The sequence below is a fragment of the Macaca fascicularis genome, chromosome X (assembly GCF_037993035.2).
Source record: "Macaca fascicularis isolate 582-1 chromosome X, T2T-MFA8v1.1".
NCBI classification, from domain to species: Eukaryota; Metazoa; Chordata; class Mammalia; order Primates; family Cercopithecidae; genus Macaca; species Macaca fascicularis.
The window spans coordinates 124,476,318-124,491,515 of record NC_088395.1 but is presented as its reverse complement, the minus strand read 5'-3'; the positions used below and the strand labels follow the sequence as shown (position 1 = coordinate 124,491,515).

The window sequence follows — 15,198 nt, the reverse complement described above, 5'->3', positions numbered from 1 at the left end:
ATAGCCATGATGGAAAATGCTGTCAGTAAAAATTATGCTTCCTAGATGCAGACTCATTATAGCCAATGAGTTCTCAGATTTATCAATCAGTAGGGGCACTTAAGATGTTTATATATTTGCCAGCTCCACTGTCCCTAATTGCTACCAGCACTGTTTTTAGTTGGTTAGATAACTATAATTGTGGTAACTGTTAAAAACATTTTAATGTTTAAAAAACCATGTTTGGTGAGTAGGTTGACCAAAAAAAAGAAGAAAAACCCCCTCATGTTATACTTTTTAAATTTTAGTACTGAATATGGAGTAGGTATTCAGTAAGTATCTATTGAATGGAATAAATACTTCACTGCAATTTCAGGTTTTGCTGTTCTTTCCACTGGCCCAGGCTTCTTTGGGGAAGTAGTTTTGTCTACATGCTCTTAAGGGCTCCAACTATAGCATATTTTCTTTAAACTTTTTAAAATTTATTTTTCATTTTATGTTATTTTGTTTATGTATTTAATTTTAGCAGTGAGGTCTCTGTCGCCCAGGCTGGAGTGCAGTGGTATCATCATAGCTCACTGCATCCTTGAACTCCTGGGCTCAAGCCATCCTCACACCTCAGTCTCCCGAGTAGCTAGGACCACAGGAACATGCCACTACAGCCGATTAATTTTTTATTTTTGTAGAGACAGGGTCTTGCTATGTTGCCCACACTGATCTCGAACTCCTGGGCTCAAGTGATCCTCCTGCCTTGGCCTCCCAAAGTGCTTGGATTATAGGTGTGAGCCACTGCACTCAGCCTGACACCTCTTTATTTCTAATCTCCTCTGTTCCCCTCACAGTACAGAGGATTACCTGGACATAGTGCTTCTCAAATAATTCTACTTTTTCTGATAGTAAGGGAAAGTATATACCCTCTGTCAAGTCAAGGAGTAGTTTAAAGTGGCTTCTTGCAAGTACATAATTTCTGTTAAAGCTTGTCTTTTACTGTCTAAATATATAAGAACTTTTTATTCTGCTTCATCCTTTGTTTGAATAGAAAATTATTATTTGCTCTCAAATTTTGGGGTAAAATTGCTGCTCAGGAAAATGTGTCATTTTTATATTCCATGGCATTCCCTGGGACACCCAAGTCACATCATAGGATCCCAATTTGAGGAACATGGAACTAGAAAGTATCTAGTATAGTTGGATGCAGTGGCACATGCTAAGGTGGGAGGATCATTTGAGGCCAGGAGTTCCAAGTCCAACTTGAGCAACACAGTGAGAGCCTGTCTCCTGAGGAAAATAATTTTTTAAAAAAGGAAGTATCTTGTGGATCCAGCCCCTTGAAGCAAGGTCATTGTTCTTAGCCTGGGGAGGTTACAATATCTAATTTGTTTAGAATTAGAACAGTAGTTAAAAAAAAAAAAAAACTGGCCAGGCATGCTGGCTCATGCCTGTAATCCCAGCACTTTGGGAGGTTGAGGCAGGCAGATCACGGGGTCAGGAGATCAAGACCATCCTGGCTAACATGGTGAAACCCCGTCTCTACTAAAAATACAAAAAATTAGCCAGGTGTGGTGGCACGCACCTGTAGTCCCAGCTACTCGGGAGGCTGAGGCAGGAGAATCACTTGAACCCGGGAGGCAGAGGTTGCAGTGAGCCAAGATTCCCCCACTGCACTCCAGCCTGGGTGACAGAGCGAGACTCCATCACAAAACAAAACAAAACAAAAAATGTTATCCAAGTAATGTTTCCTTTAAAATAAGGCTGGCATGGAAGACCACTATGTAAGATTTGGGTCTTTTCTGGTAAAGGCAGGGGATTGGAGGTCCAGAAACTTACTCCTTTGGGTCCCTTCCCCTTGTAATCTCTGAAAGCAGTTTGAAAAGTTTTAAACTAGGGTGAAACCGTTCTTCATTCAGGTCTGGCATCTTTCATTCATTCAACATTTATTCACTTGATGTTTGTTGAGTGATTACTATGTGCCAGGTAGTGTTCTGACACTGCTGATAAAGCAGTGAATAAAAAGATAAAAATTCCCTGCCCTGATGGGACTAAACTTTTAGCGGAGTGGTCAGCCTACTACCATGCTAAATAAGTAAAACGCATGGTTTGTTAACTCTCCCTAGTCCTGAGGGGAATAGTAAAACAAGAAGGAGGATTGGAAGTGTCATGGTATTTGTTTTCCATTTTAGAGAGAGGTGAGGGAAGGCCTCAATGAGAAGATGAGTTTTCAATAAGGACTTGGAGGGAGTGAGGGAGCTAGCTTTGTGGACATCTGGTGAAAGAGCCTTCCAGGTGGAGGGAAGAGCAAGTACAAAACCTTGAGGTGGAAGGGAAAAGAGAAAAGAGGAGACAAAAATGGCACTAAGTTTTGTTTTTTTCCCAAATACATTACCACATTAGACACTAAAGTTTTTGATCTGAGCAATCAGAGAATGAGGTTGCCCTTAGCTGAGATAAGAAGACTGAGGGGAGAGAAGGGTTTGTGTCTAGGGGGTGGGGTAGGTGAGGGAGGAGGGAATATCAGGAACTCATTTAGACATGTTACATTTGAGATGTCTGTCCTATATCCAGTTAAAGATGTCTGGTAAGCAGTTGGATGTATAAATCTTGAATTCAAGGCAAAGTTCAGGCTGGAGATTGACATTTTCCCACATCCCTGTAATAAGAATGTGGTATATCAGAAATACATCAGCAAACTGTCTTTCCACAAATGGCATGCACCCAGAAGGTTCATGGCTTCTAGTCCCAGTCACTTGAGGCTGCTGCATTCCAGTTGGCATATGTACAGACGATCCATTGCTTTCACCCTTAACAAGTGAGTTGGATAAACATGTCCTCACTTTCAAGGATCCCTAGGGATGACTTGTGAAGCTCAGAAACACAGTTCCAATGGAACTACATTTCATAATCTCAGATCCAGAACGTTGCTTTTCAATTGTAATGGCCTCCTTAGAGGGCCACAAAAACTTTGAAATAAGGCAAAGAAAATTTGTTTAGCCACCAAGGCTGCCCTTGCAGAAGCCAGAGCAGATCACAAAGCTGGCATTATCGCACATTGTGAATGACTTATCAAGAGGAAATCCTCTTCAAAGGAATGTCAAGGGCAGGCTTGAGGGGGAAAAGAAGTTAAAAAAGCAAAAGGGAGCCCTGGGAGCGGGGGTGCAGTGTTGGGGAGTAGGGGGAGGAGTGGCAGATTGGCTTTGCCAAGATCACAGAAGGAATAGTTTTCTTGACTTCTGTGCAGAGGAGCTCCAGTTTTTACTTAGTATTAGAGCGCCAAGCCACCTCCCTCTATCCCAGTAGCCGCATCCTAGAGTAACTGCTCAGCCCTAGGTCCAAAGCGTGGGAACTGGAGAAAGGCCACTAGTCACTCAGCACTGACAAATATAGTAAACTCCTGCTGTCTTTGTTAGAGTGTGGGAGGCTGGGGAAGGGGAGGAGGTTGATACAGGATAAGGGAGTAGATGAAAAAGTCCAGGAATTCTAGAAGGGCATTCTAGAAGGGAGAGCTGGAAGTGGGTTAGAGAAGACTTTCAGGAGTAGGTGGCGTGTAAATGATAAGCAGGATTTGACTAGGCAGAAATGGAGAAAAGGGAAATCCTAGCAAAGGAAATGGCATGAGCAGAAGGAGATGTCTTCAGGGAATAGTAAATTAATGTGGGCAGAGTTAAAGTAAGTGAAAGAGGGCATGAAAAGGAAAGCCATACAATGTTGTGGTTAAGTACATAGTCTCTGGAGTCAGACATACTGGTGTGAAGCCAGGCTCTGCAATTTACTATGTGACCTTGGGCAAGTTACTCAACCTATTTTATCCTCTGTTTCCTTAATGTAAAATGAAAATAATAAAATTAATTGCATAATAGGGTGTTTGTGAGTATTTAATGGGATAATATCTAAGTGCTTGGCACAGTTCTATTTAAGTGCTTGGCATAGTTCTCTATAACCTAACTATCAATCATACTATGAAGGAAATTACACTAAAACATTTATAGTAGTTATACTTGGGTTTAGGGATTAAGGGGAATTTTTCTCTGTTTTATTATTTTCTTTTCTTACATATACATTCTCACAGCAATAATTAGAAAAAGCAAAACAACTTTTCTTTCTTTTTAAGCATGTGTGAAAGGGCCGGGCGCAGTGGCTCATGCCTGTAATCCCAGTACTTTGGGAGGTCGATGCGGGTGAATCACTTGAGATTAGGAGTTCGAGACTGGCCTGGCCAATATGGCGAAACGATTTCTCTACCAAAAAATACAAAAATTAGCCAGGCATGGTGAGACATGTCTGTAGTCCCAGCTACACTGGAGACTGAGGCATCAGAGTTGCTTGAACCTGGGAGGTGGAGGTTGTAGTGAGCTGAGATTGAGCCACTGCACTCCAGCCTGGGTGACAGAGTGAGACCCTGTCTCAAAAAAAAAAAAAAAAAAAAATGTGTAAAAGGCAATAGAAAACAATAAGATAAGAAAAATAGATTGAGGCTAGACCATCAAGCACATTCTTTTATGGCAAGGGTTTCAAATTACATTTCATGAGCTTTAAGATTCTATATAAGTGCTTCTGGGGTCCACAGATGCTTGGTTTAAATTTCTCCTTTAAAAATATATGTTGAGGTCGGCATGGTGGCTCATGCCTATAATCTTAGTACTTTGGAAGGCTGAGGCAGGTGGATGGTTTGAGCTCAGGAGTTCGAGGCCAGCCTGAGCAATGTGTCAAAACTCTGTCTCTACAAAAAATACAAAAATTAGCCAGGCGTGGTGGCATGTGCCTGTAGTCCCAGCTAGTCAGGAGGCTGAGGCAGCAGCATTGTTTGAGCCCAGGAGGTGGAGGCTGCAGTGAGCCCAGATTGTGCCACTACACTCCAACCTGGGCAATAGAGCCAGACCCTGTCTCATATATATATATATATATATACATATACACACACACACAAACTGTAATAAAATTAAAACCATGTAAAATACATAAAAATTAACATATTAGAGACAATTAAAATTATGCTACCTCTTGACCTATTTTGTGTAGACTTTATAGTAAAGCGTCTTATACAAATAAAGTATCTTACAAGATGAACTGCTAAAATTGTGAGCGTTTGTAGCTACTTATCTATGAGTAAGAATTTTCTCAATACTGTACCACCAAAAAAACAGACAAACAAACAAACAAAACAAAACAGAAGTAAGTGGGGCATGGTGGGGCACACCTGTAGTTGTAGCCACTTGGGAGATTGAGGATTGCTTAAGCCCAGGAGCTCCAGGCTGCAGTGGTCTATGGTAGTGCCTGTGAATAGCCATTGTACTCCAGCCTAAGACCCAGCTCTATTATAAAACAAAAACAAAAACAGAATCAAATTGGATGTTAATATAAGAACGTAGTTCTTGATTTCAGGTTTTTGTGTTTATCAAAAGAGGCCCATTTTTCTCACTGATGGATTTCAAAATACATAGATGTAATGATTTTTAACTTACAAAATAAATTCATGTTAATAATGTAACCACCCAATGGGCTCACCTTGCCTGCTGCCTAGACAGAGCTGATTTCTCAAGACAGGGGAATTGCAAGAGAGAAAGAGTAATTCATGCAGAGCTGGCTGTGCATGAGACTGGAGTTTTATTATTACTCAGTTCAGTCTCCCTGAGCATTCAGGGATCAGAGGATACTTTGGCGGGTGAGGGAAGGCCAGTGAGTCAAGAGTGGTTATTGGTTGGGTCCGAGATGAAATCGTGGGAAGTTGAAGCTGTCCTCTTGTGCTGAGTCAGTTGCTGGGTGGGGGACACAAGATCAGAGGAGCCAGTTTATTGATCTGGGTGGTACCAGCTGATCCATCGAGTGCAGGGTCTGCAAAATATCTCAAGCACTGATCTTAGGAGCAGTTTAGGGAGGGTCAGAATCTTGTAGCCTCCAGCTGCGTGACTCCTAAACCGTAACTTCTAATTCTGTGGCTAATTTGTTAGTCCTACAAAGGCAGTCTAGTCCACAGGCAAGAAGGTTTGTTTTGGGAAAGGGCTATTATCATCTTTGTTTTAAACTATATACTATAAACTAAGTTCCTCCCAAAGTTATTTCAGCCTACACCCAGGAATGAACGAGGAGAGCTTGGAGGCCAGAAGCAAGATGGAGTTGGTTAGATCAGATCTCTTTCACTGTCCCAGCCACAAACCTGCAATGGTGGTTTCAATAAGATATCACTTTTGTGTGTTTTATACACTGGAGTTCTGTGACAAGTTTTTGTCTAAGATAGCATTCATTTGCTTTTGAAAAATAAAAATGTCTGAAAACCAATATTCTATAGGAATTGGGGACCTCTGAAAGTTTTGGGGTTGGGGAATAGAAATCTTATATCTGTGCTTCTGGAAAGTTTATTTGGCAGCAATGTGAGAGATGGATTGATGGGGAGAAATTGGAGACTAGAATTAGGGAGAATAGTGCCTAACTAGAGGATAGGGCATTGGATACGCGGAGCAGATGGATAACAGAGATGCTGAAGGGATGATTGACATGACTTGACAGAACATGGCAACTAATTACTTATGAGAAACAGGAGTCAAAGATGATGTGCTGAAGTTTAAAACCCAAGTCCCTAAGATGAAAGCATTGCTGTTCTCAGAGATCATAGACACAGGAAGAGGAGTCGATTTAAGGAACAGAAGCAGAAGATGATGAGTTCATTTTGGAGTATGTCGAGTCTCAGGTGTCTGTGGACAAAAAAGTAGGAGAGATGCCATTCAGCAGTTGGAGATATGAGTCTAGAACTCAGAAAATTATTCTGAGATGGAGACGGAGATGAAGATTTGGGAGTGATCCACTTAGAACAGATAAGGCCCCAAAATTGCTTATGCAAACTATGAATAGAAGTATAGTGAGATTATTGTTTTTTAAAAACATTTTTTTTTAGAGACAAAGTCTCACTCTGTTGCCCAGGCTGGAGTGCAGCGGCAGGACCACAGGTCACCATAACCATGAATCCTTAGGCTCCAGCAGTTCTCCTGCCTTGGCCTGCTGAAGTGTGGGATTACAGACATGAACCACCTTGCCTGGCCTTGGCCAATACTCTTCATGTAAAATTGCATCATGATGCCGATTTACAAAGTTTTGTTTCGTCTTAAATGAAGTGACATCGTTGCTCTCAGTCTGTGCTAGATAGTGAGTTGGAATTGCACTGAGTAGTGTTTTTCCAGCTTAATTTTAGACGCAGGACCTAGGTGTACCTTGGAAGGCCCGTGTCAGAGCGTTGACTCAGCTTCACCTGGTAGAATTAAGTAGCCATAAGTGGATCACAGATGAAGATAATACAGCTACATGCCCAATCTGCCACAGACTACAAGAGGTTTATGTTTCACTAGTAGGAATATTTAGATAGATGCCAGAATGATGTGAGTTATAGACATCATGCAAAACTCCCAGTGCTGCTAGAGAAAAAAAAAATATTTGCTAACAAAGAGCTGTCACTTAACATATTGTGGTATGCTCACAGTTTAGGATCTGAAAAATAATGAAATTTTAGAACTCAAATGGCCTATGGAGTTCTTTTATTTCAACTTTCTAATTTAACATTTAACCCAAAATCTTACTTGGTAGCGGAGCTCAGAACTGAGGTCAGCCCAGTGTGCTTCCCATGATATTGCATTCCATCTAAACCCATTCCTTTAATTTTAAACTACAATACAGTAGTTCTCTAATTCAATGGGGTTCGAGGCATATAAAGGAAATTAACCTTATCTCTAAAAGGATGTATATGTATCATGCCAGTGCTTGACCTGAGGTAAGATGAGGAAGCTACAACTGTTCCATGACTTTTTACCTGTGTGATTCAGTTACTTCCTTATTTCTCCTCATATGTATTTGCATTTATAGAATGCAGTTGAAGAATGTGGATTATACAAATGGTAGCTAAATTTGCAAGGAAATGATCTATGTAACTAGGCTGGGTGTGGTGGCTCATGCCTGTAATCCCAGCACTTTGGGAGGCCAAGGTGGGCACATCACTTGAGGTCAAGAGTTTGAGACAAGCCTGGCCAACATGGTGAAACCCCGTCTCTACTAAAAATATGAAAATTAGGTGGGTGTGGCGGCACATGCCTGTAGTCCCAGCTACGTGGGAGGCTGAGGTGGGAGGATCACTTGAACCTGGGAGGCGGAGGTTGCAGTGAGCCGAGATTGCACCACTGCACTCCAGCCTGGACCACAGAGCAAGACCCTGTTTAAAAAAAAAAAAAGAATGTCAATATGCTAAAAGTTAAGGGGTGGTTGGTGAGAAGGTGGTAGTCACACTTGAAATGTATGGAAATAAGCAGCGTGGCTGTTCTGCCTCTTCCTTCCTTCCTTCCTTCCTATCTTTCTTTTCTTTTTTTTTTTTTTTTTTTGGAGTTTCGCTCTTGTTGCCCAGACTGGAGTGCAATGGTATGATCTCGGCTCACTGCAACCTCCGCCTCCCGGGTTCAAGTGATTCTCCTGCCTCAGCCTCCTGAGTAGCTGGGATTACAGGTGTGTGCCACCACACCCAGCTAATTTTGTATTTTTAGTAGAGACAGGGTTTTCCATGTTGGTCAGGCTGGTCTTGAACTCCTGACCTCAGGTGATCTGCCTGCCTCAGCTTCCCAAAGTGCTGGGATTACAGGAGTGAGCCACTGCGCCTGGCCATGGTCTCTTTCTTCACTGACGCTCACTAAGCCTCTCATTTATAACATCCTAGAAACCGTACTTATTTCAAGGTGGTGAATGAAATGCAAGACAAACTTAAGTCAAGAGATGGTTGCGTGATCAGAGTGCAATTTGCAACTTTGTCTCAAAAAAAGTACTAATTGGGAGAGACTGACTTTTATTGACCCAAGTTAGAAATAATCAAGTAGCATCTTTACACAATTAAAATAGTATAATCACAGTTAGATTTTCAGTGTCTCTTAACTTTTCTTTTTCACAATCTTTTTTTTCTTTTCTTTTTTCATGTTTAGAGATGGTCTCACTGTCACCCAGCCTGGAATGCAGTGGCACCATCACGGCTCACCGCAGCCTAAAACTCCTGGGCTCAAGCAAGTCTCCCACCTCAGCCTCCCAAGTAGCTGAGACTACAGGAACATGCCACCATGCCCAGCTAATTATTTTTATTTTTATTTTTTGTAGAAACAGAGTTTTGCTATGTTCCCCTGGCTGGTCTTGAACTCCTGAGTTCGATTGATCCTCCTCCCTCAGCCTTTCAAAGTACCAGGATTAGAGGCATAAGCCACTGCATCTGGCCTTCTTCTGATTTAAAAAAACATATAATCATTATAGAACACTTATAAAAAACACAGGAAAATATAAGAAGGAAAATAAAGCTCATTCATAATCCCATTTCCCTTGTTTTTTGGTCTATCAAGGCATTTTATTTGTATGTGTTTATTACATGCCTAGAAAAAAAAGTCTCAGGTTTTCCCTCCTGTGTGTTTTCAGCTTGTTTCTTCATGGTCCATGATGCTAGCTGAGGTTGTCAGTGCAATGAAACCTAACTGACAGATGGGAGCAGATTATCTGTCATTTTTCTAGATCTTGTTAAGGCCTGAGCAAGAGTACTATCTGCCCTCCCCCCACCTTTTTTTTTGGTTGTCAAATGATTCTTTATTGAAATATTTTCCTTTGTACTTCTTAACTAGCTGGGCATTCCACTGTACCACTGTTAACGTCCTCTATGATGTCATGATGGTGGTGGCAGCCATCAACATTGCAGCCCACAGATTGGGAAGTCCCCAGGATCTCTTTAATGGTACCAGAGAGTTCTCTGGCTAAAGATCAGTGCCACATCTATCCAGCAAGGTTGATAATCTCATCAAAAGTGATATTTCCATTGTGTCTAACGCTTTTTGTTTCTTTCTGTCTTTTGCTGGTCCCTTGAGGGCTTTGATGACCAGGGCAGAGACAGAAGGTACTGCCTCAGTCTGGGCCTGTCTCTTCTGATGGTCAGTTTCACTGTAATCCCCAGACCCTTCCAGTCACCAGTTCCCTTGGTGATGTCATACCCAACCTTGTTCTGGAGACAGATCCAGGGGGCTGATCTTGGGAGTCAGGGCAGATGTGTCACCGACTTCATTACTAGTGCACCTCATGTATATGACTTTGATCTCATTGGGGTTGAACTTAGGTGGCATGATGAGGTAGCTGGTGTTAGATGAGCCCAGATTCAGGATGACTGAAGAAGGTTGTACCTTGGCCTTCTCTGAGCTGGAAACTGAAGGGGTACCTTTCTGAAATGATAAAATTCACATGTAGCAGTGATTAAAAACAGTAAACATAGAAATTCTCAAAGTAAAATTGCAGGCTAAATTTATAAAATAATAAAAGTCCACACTTTTATTGACCCAAGTTAGAAATAACTGTAGTTAAATGATTATCATTTGGCCTTTGGCCTTTAGTGTACACATGCCACCCATTGCAGATCTCCTTCTGGTCCACCTCTCAGGCTGGCAGGAAGGAAGCAGAGTGCTATAGAAGCTAGCTGGAGTGTTGCTAACCAGCAGGGTGATCTTTAGGGCCCAACAGCTCATAGGACACATTGTCATCATTGAGGTCACTATGGTGGCAGAACAGCCTGGTTCTGAAATGAATCTTTTATCCTGACTGTGTCCTCCCATTTCAACTTTAAGTCAGTCAGTTGACATCTATTTATTGAGCACAGCTGAGGTAGGCATTTAGGATACAGAAACCATCAAAATCAGATATGTCTCCTGGCTTTGTGGAGATAGAAGACTAGTGGGAGTGATAAGCATTAAATAATTACACCAATAAACAGAGTAACAGAATAGGTGCACTTCTGTGATTTCTGTTCTGAACACCCTCCTTTTTATGTAGTTAAAATATGGAAAGTTATATTTTCCCTATGTAACTTATTATATACAGAATATTCCTGTTCACAGAATACATTTACATACAAGGTAGTACTCACAAACCAACTATATGCTATTTTATGGGAGATTTAAGTGGTTATTAATAGTAATCTTGACTCTTACTCCATATGCTGATTTTAGAACTTAACCTTTGGGTGAACTGGAGCTTTATTGTGATAAAGGTCTTAGCACCTGAGGGAACACAGGTGCTAAGAGACAAAGTAACCAAATGACTCTATTTAGATTGGGGAAACAGCAGTCTCACCGCCTCTACTCTTTGCCAACCCCTTTGTAGATTCTCAGAGACCCAGATTGGGTCTTTGCCAAGATCTGGAATAATTGTCCCAAAATATAGCTCTGAAGCAGCAGTTCAGTTTGTAGGAAAATAAGGTATTAATAGGAATGAGACACTGAAGAGGTATCTCAGGCAGTACTTCTGAAGTAGTTCAGAAATGTTCAACTCCACTCTTTATACAGAGCTGCTCTTTGTTTCATGTCTGATTTCTTCTGCATGAACAATACCCATTCTTGTATTCAGATACAACAATCCAACATTCATTGTCATGATAAAAATAGAAAACGACAGGAATTGATTTTTCATAGCAATTAGTCCTACATCTGTTTTCTGATTTCTTGAGCATATACAGGCAAAAGAGGGAGGGAAGTAATATGGAAGAGAGTGCCTCATGCATTTAATAGGAGATAGTTGTTTTGGCAATCAGGAATGATGGAGGATACTATGTTTCAGAGAGTTTTTTTCCTCATTTCAGATTTAATTTTTCCTCATATATAAGAAACATCTTCTGCTAAGAACAGATTTGTATAGTTAAAATAACAACAACAACTTTATCAGGTGTTTTAAAAATCTCTTTTCATGCTTACCATTTGAGGGACCATTTTTCAATCCCATGTGTTTTGCTTGTACCAAAAGGACCTGATAAGATCAATTACAATAATGTATAGAGTAGCATTTTTGTAAACTATTACATGTTTTAGGATGATAAGGTACTATTACTCTTCATTCATTTTACAACTATTTATTGAGAGACTACGCTGCACCAAGCGCTGCACTAGATGCTTGGAAAAATGCAAAGAACAAGGCAGGCAAAGTCCAATTTGAGACCTCACAGAAATTACATTTCAGAGGGCTGACAGTCAGTAACCTATAATATGGGATAAGTTCTGGAGACTTTGCTCCATCTTCTAGATAACTCGCCTTTCAAAATGCCATTCAAGCATTACTTCCTTCAACTAGTATTCTTTTCTACCATGGTGTGTGCACATTTGCATCATAGCACTTGTCTCACTATAGTGGGATAGGTCTTGGTTTACCCACCTGTCTCCTGTGTTATATTGTTAGCTCCTGAAAGGCAAGGGACATGTCCCATTCTCTCCTTGGTATCTATAATGTTTTACTTGCACATAGAATGTACTTAATTAATGTTTGTAGTAATAGATCAGTTGATGCGATGCGTGGTGATTAACCTTGGCTCTGAAATTATGGACTATTGCAGAAGAACTATAAAATAGGAAGTGCTATCCAAGATCATATTGTCTAGCCTCCCTTCACATATGAGGAACTTGAGTTCTGCCGATATGCTATATTTTGGCCAGAGCAAATCATTTTGTGTTTTAGTGTTCTCAACTGTAAACTAGAGATAAGATAATTTTGGAACTGAAAGAAAGTTCACAATGATTTCCTTACCCAAACATTTCATTTGAGAGGTAAATAAATTGAGGCCCAGAAAAGTGAAGCCGCTTATCTAAAGTTCCACAGCAAGTTAGTAGCAGAACCCAAAGCAGGCCTTCTGGCACCTATAATAATTCTTATTTCACAATCCCAGGTCCTTTCTCCCTGTAAACCTTAGTATTGTCACAAGATTGCTGTGAAGTTACATGGAAAGAATAGGTATGGATACCGTGGTTAGAGTATAAATTAGTGTTACCACTTTCAAAAACACTTTGGTATTGTCTAGTGAAGATGTACGTCCTCTACAACCCAATGGTTCGACTCCAGGGAATACTCCTGAGAAATTCTTGTACATGTAAATAAAGAGGCATGGGCACAAATATTTAGAGCAGCTTTGATAATAATAGTAAAAATAGAGAAATAAACAGCCTCGATGTTCAACACTGATGTCCATTGACAGAAAATAGATAAATAAATTTACGCATAAACATAAGATGAAACATGATGTAGGAAAGAAAACAAATCTCATAAACATAATATTGAGTGAAAAAAGCAATTTCACCTCCAGTGTCAACATCCAGAATGTTTCATGTAGTATAATATCATCTATAGAAAGTTCAGACTGGGAGACCTTGTCTCTATTAAAAAAAAAAAATTTAGCCAGGCATGGTGGCACACATCTGTAGTCCCAGCTACTCAGAAGGCTGAGGTGGGAGGATCTCAGGTGGAGGATCACTTGAGGCTGGGAGGTCGAAGCCATGGTTGCACTTCTGCATTCCAGCCTGGGCAACAGAGCAAGTCCCTGTCTCAAAAAAATTATATGTATGTATGTATATGTGTGTGTGTATATATATACACACACATATATACACACACACACAAATATATATTTAAAAATTAAAAATGGAACATTCAATTATGAGCAAAGCTAAGCAATACACGTGGTAAAGCAATAAAAAACAATGAAGAAATGACAAATACAAAATACTAAAAGGTCTAGTGTAATATTCAGCCCAAACCAAATATCATCATTGTAGAATGAACTTCTGAGATAGAACAAGTCTGAAATTTCATTTAAAAAATGTATTATTGCTATACTTCCATTATTAAGCCATTTAATATCCCAGTTGTTTTAGTTTTACCTTCAGTATAGGAACAATTTTTTTTTAACACTGTTAACTGTTAGATTGCTCCTGTGGACACTGACCTACACACTTATGAAACTAAATAGATGCTCACTGTCAACTGAGGTCACTACAGAACCAAGCTATTTTTAGGGTGCTTCAATTTTCTTTAATATTTTCATCTTTGTTATACTCTGTATATTCTGTATTACGTATATAGTTGAAGACGATTTGTCATGGATGTAGTTATAAATGATTTTGGAATTTTCCTCCTTGTGAAACTTAGAGGCAACAATGCTGATTTTTAATTCATCCTCACAAAATACTAAGGCCTCAAATGGGACTTTTCCTTAAAAGTCTTATTTATGGCCTATATGGAATTAGATACTTGAAATTAAATTCACTCCTTAAAGATGATGTTGTGTCATGTGGGAAACACAAGTACATCAAACAAATAAAAAATATTTGAATTACTATCCAACCTAATCTATACTATTTGCTCTGGAATTATTATGTAATTTTTATGAACATTTATTAGCTTGAAAAGTATATAATTTTTTCATATAGTTATCAAGTAAACACACTCTTTTAAATTATTTATACTAACTCTCAATCTATTTGCCTACTGTTCATTTTTAAGAGATAGGGTCTCGCTATGTTGCCCAGGTTAGATTTGAACTCCTGGCTTCAAGTGATTTTCCTGTCTCAGCCTCTGAGTAGCTAGGATCCCCTGTTAATTTACCTACTTGATGTGCATAGTCATTGTGCTTGTACATAAATTTAACAGCTTCCTCAATCATTATTTATTAGTGCAGCATTTTACTCCTGCATAGATGTGTATTTATGCTCCAAGTGATTGAGAATTTTGACATCTAGAGAACAGAGGCAATTTTCAGTCCAATTATCATCTGGAATGCTTACATTTGAAGCTGAATATTTTGATATTTTGATATAATAATTCCAAATGTTGTTCTCTGATCATGCACAAGTTCAGGGAAACCGAAAGGATGTTGATGTGGGCTTGGCTATTCAGCTTTCCAAAGACCTAGCCCCAAATCAAAACCAAATAACAGACTTGGCCGGAATACAGTGGCCAAAAGCAGAACTCTGTTATCTCCTTGACGGACATTGGGTTTACAGGTATTATGGCTATACTTTATAATTTGCATACACATTACAGACATTCTATTGTAGGTATCTAATATTTAATAATTAAAAATTGTGAGGATCTAGAGGTATTTTGAAAAATAAGAATATCCTGTAAGGATAATCCAAGTTGTAGCCCATTCCTCCTTTTCCCAGTTTCTTTTTCACATGTTGCAGACAGTTTCTTTCAAGAGGCCCGATCCACCATGACTCTCATATTCAGCACTCTAGTGCTCCTCCATGTTACTCACATCTGGGACTGGCTGGCTCCCCTTGGCAGCAGGTGTACCACTTAGCAGCATTCATACTCAGGCTGTGCTCTGGTTGAGACTTACTCCATACTTCTTTGGATACCACATATGCCTCTGGCAGATATACAGATAGGCATATGAATGTTAATAGACCCTCCCTTACT

The 15,198-nt window shown here is 39.9% G+C and overlaps 1 protein-coding gene and 1 pseudogene across 1 annotated transcript in view; one reads left to right on the top strand and one right to left on the bottom strand.

Annotated features, from left to right (window-relative positions):
* The window catches only part of KLHL13 (kelch like family member 13), a 415,357-nt gene that overhangs the window by 184,127 nt on the left and 216,032 nt on the right, over positions 1-15,198 (top strand). The window lies entirely within an intron of this gene.
* On the bottom strand, positions 9,589-10,153 carry LOC141409440 (large ribosomal subunit protein uL11 pseudogene; annotated as a pseudogene).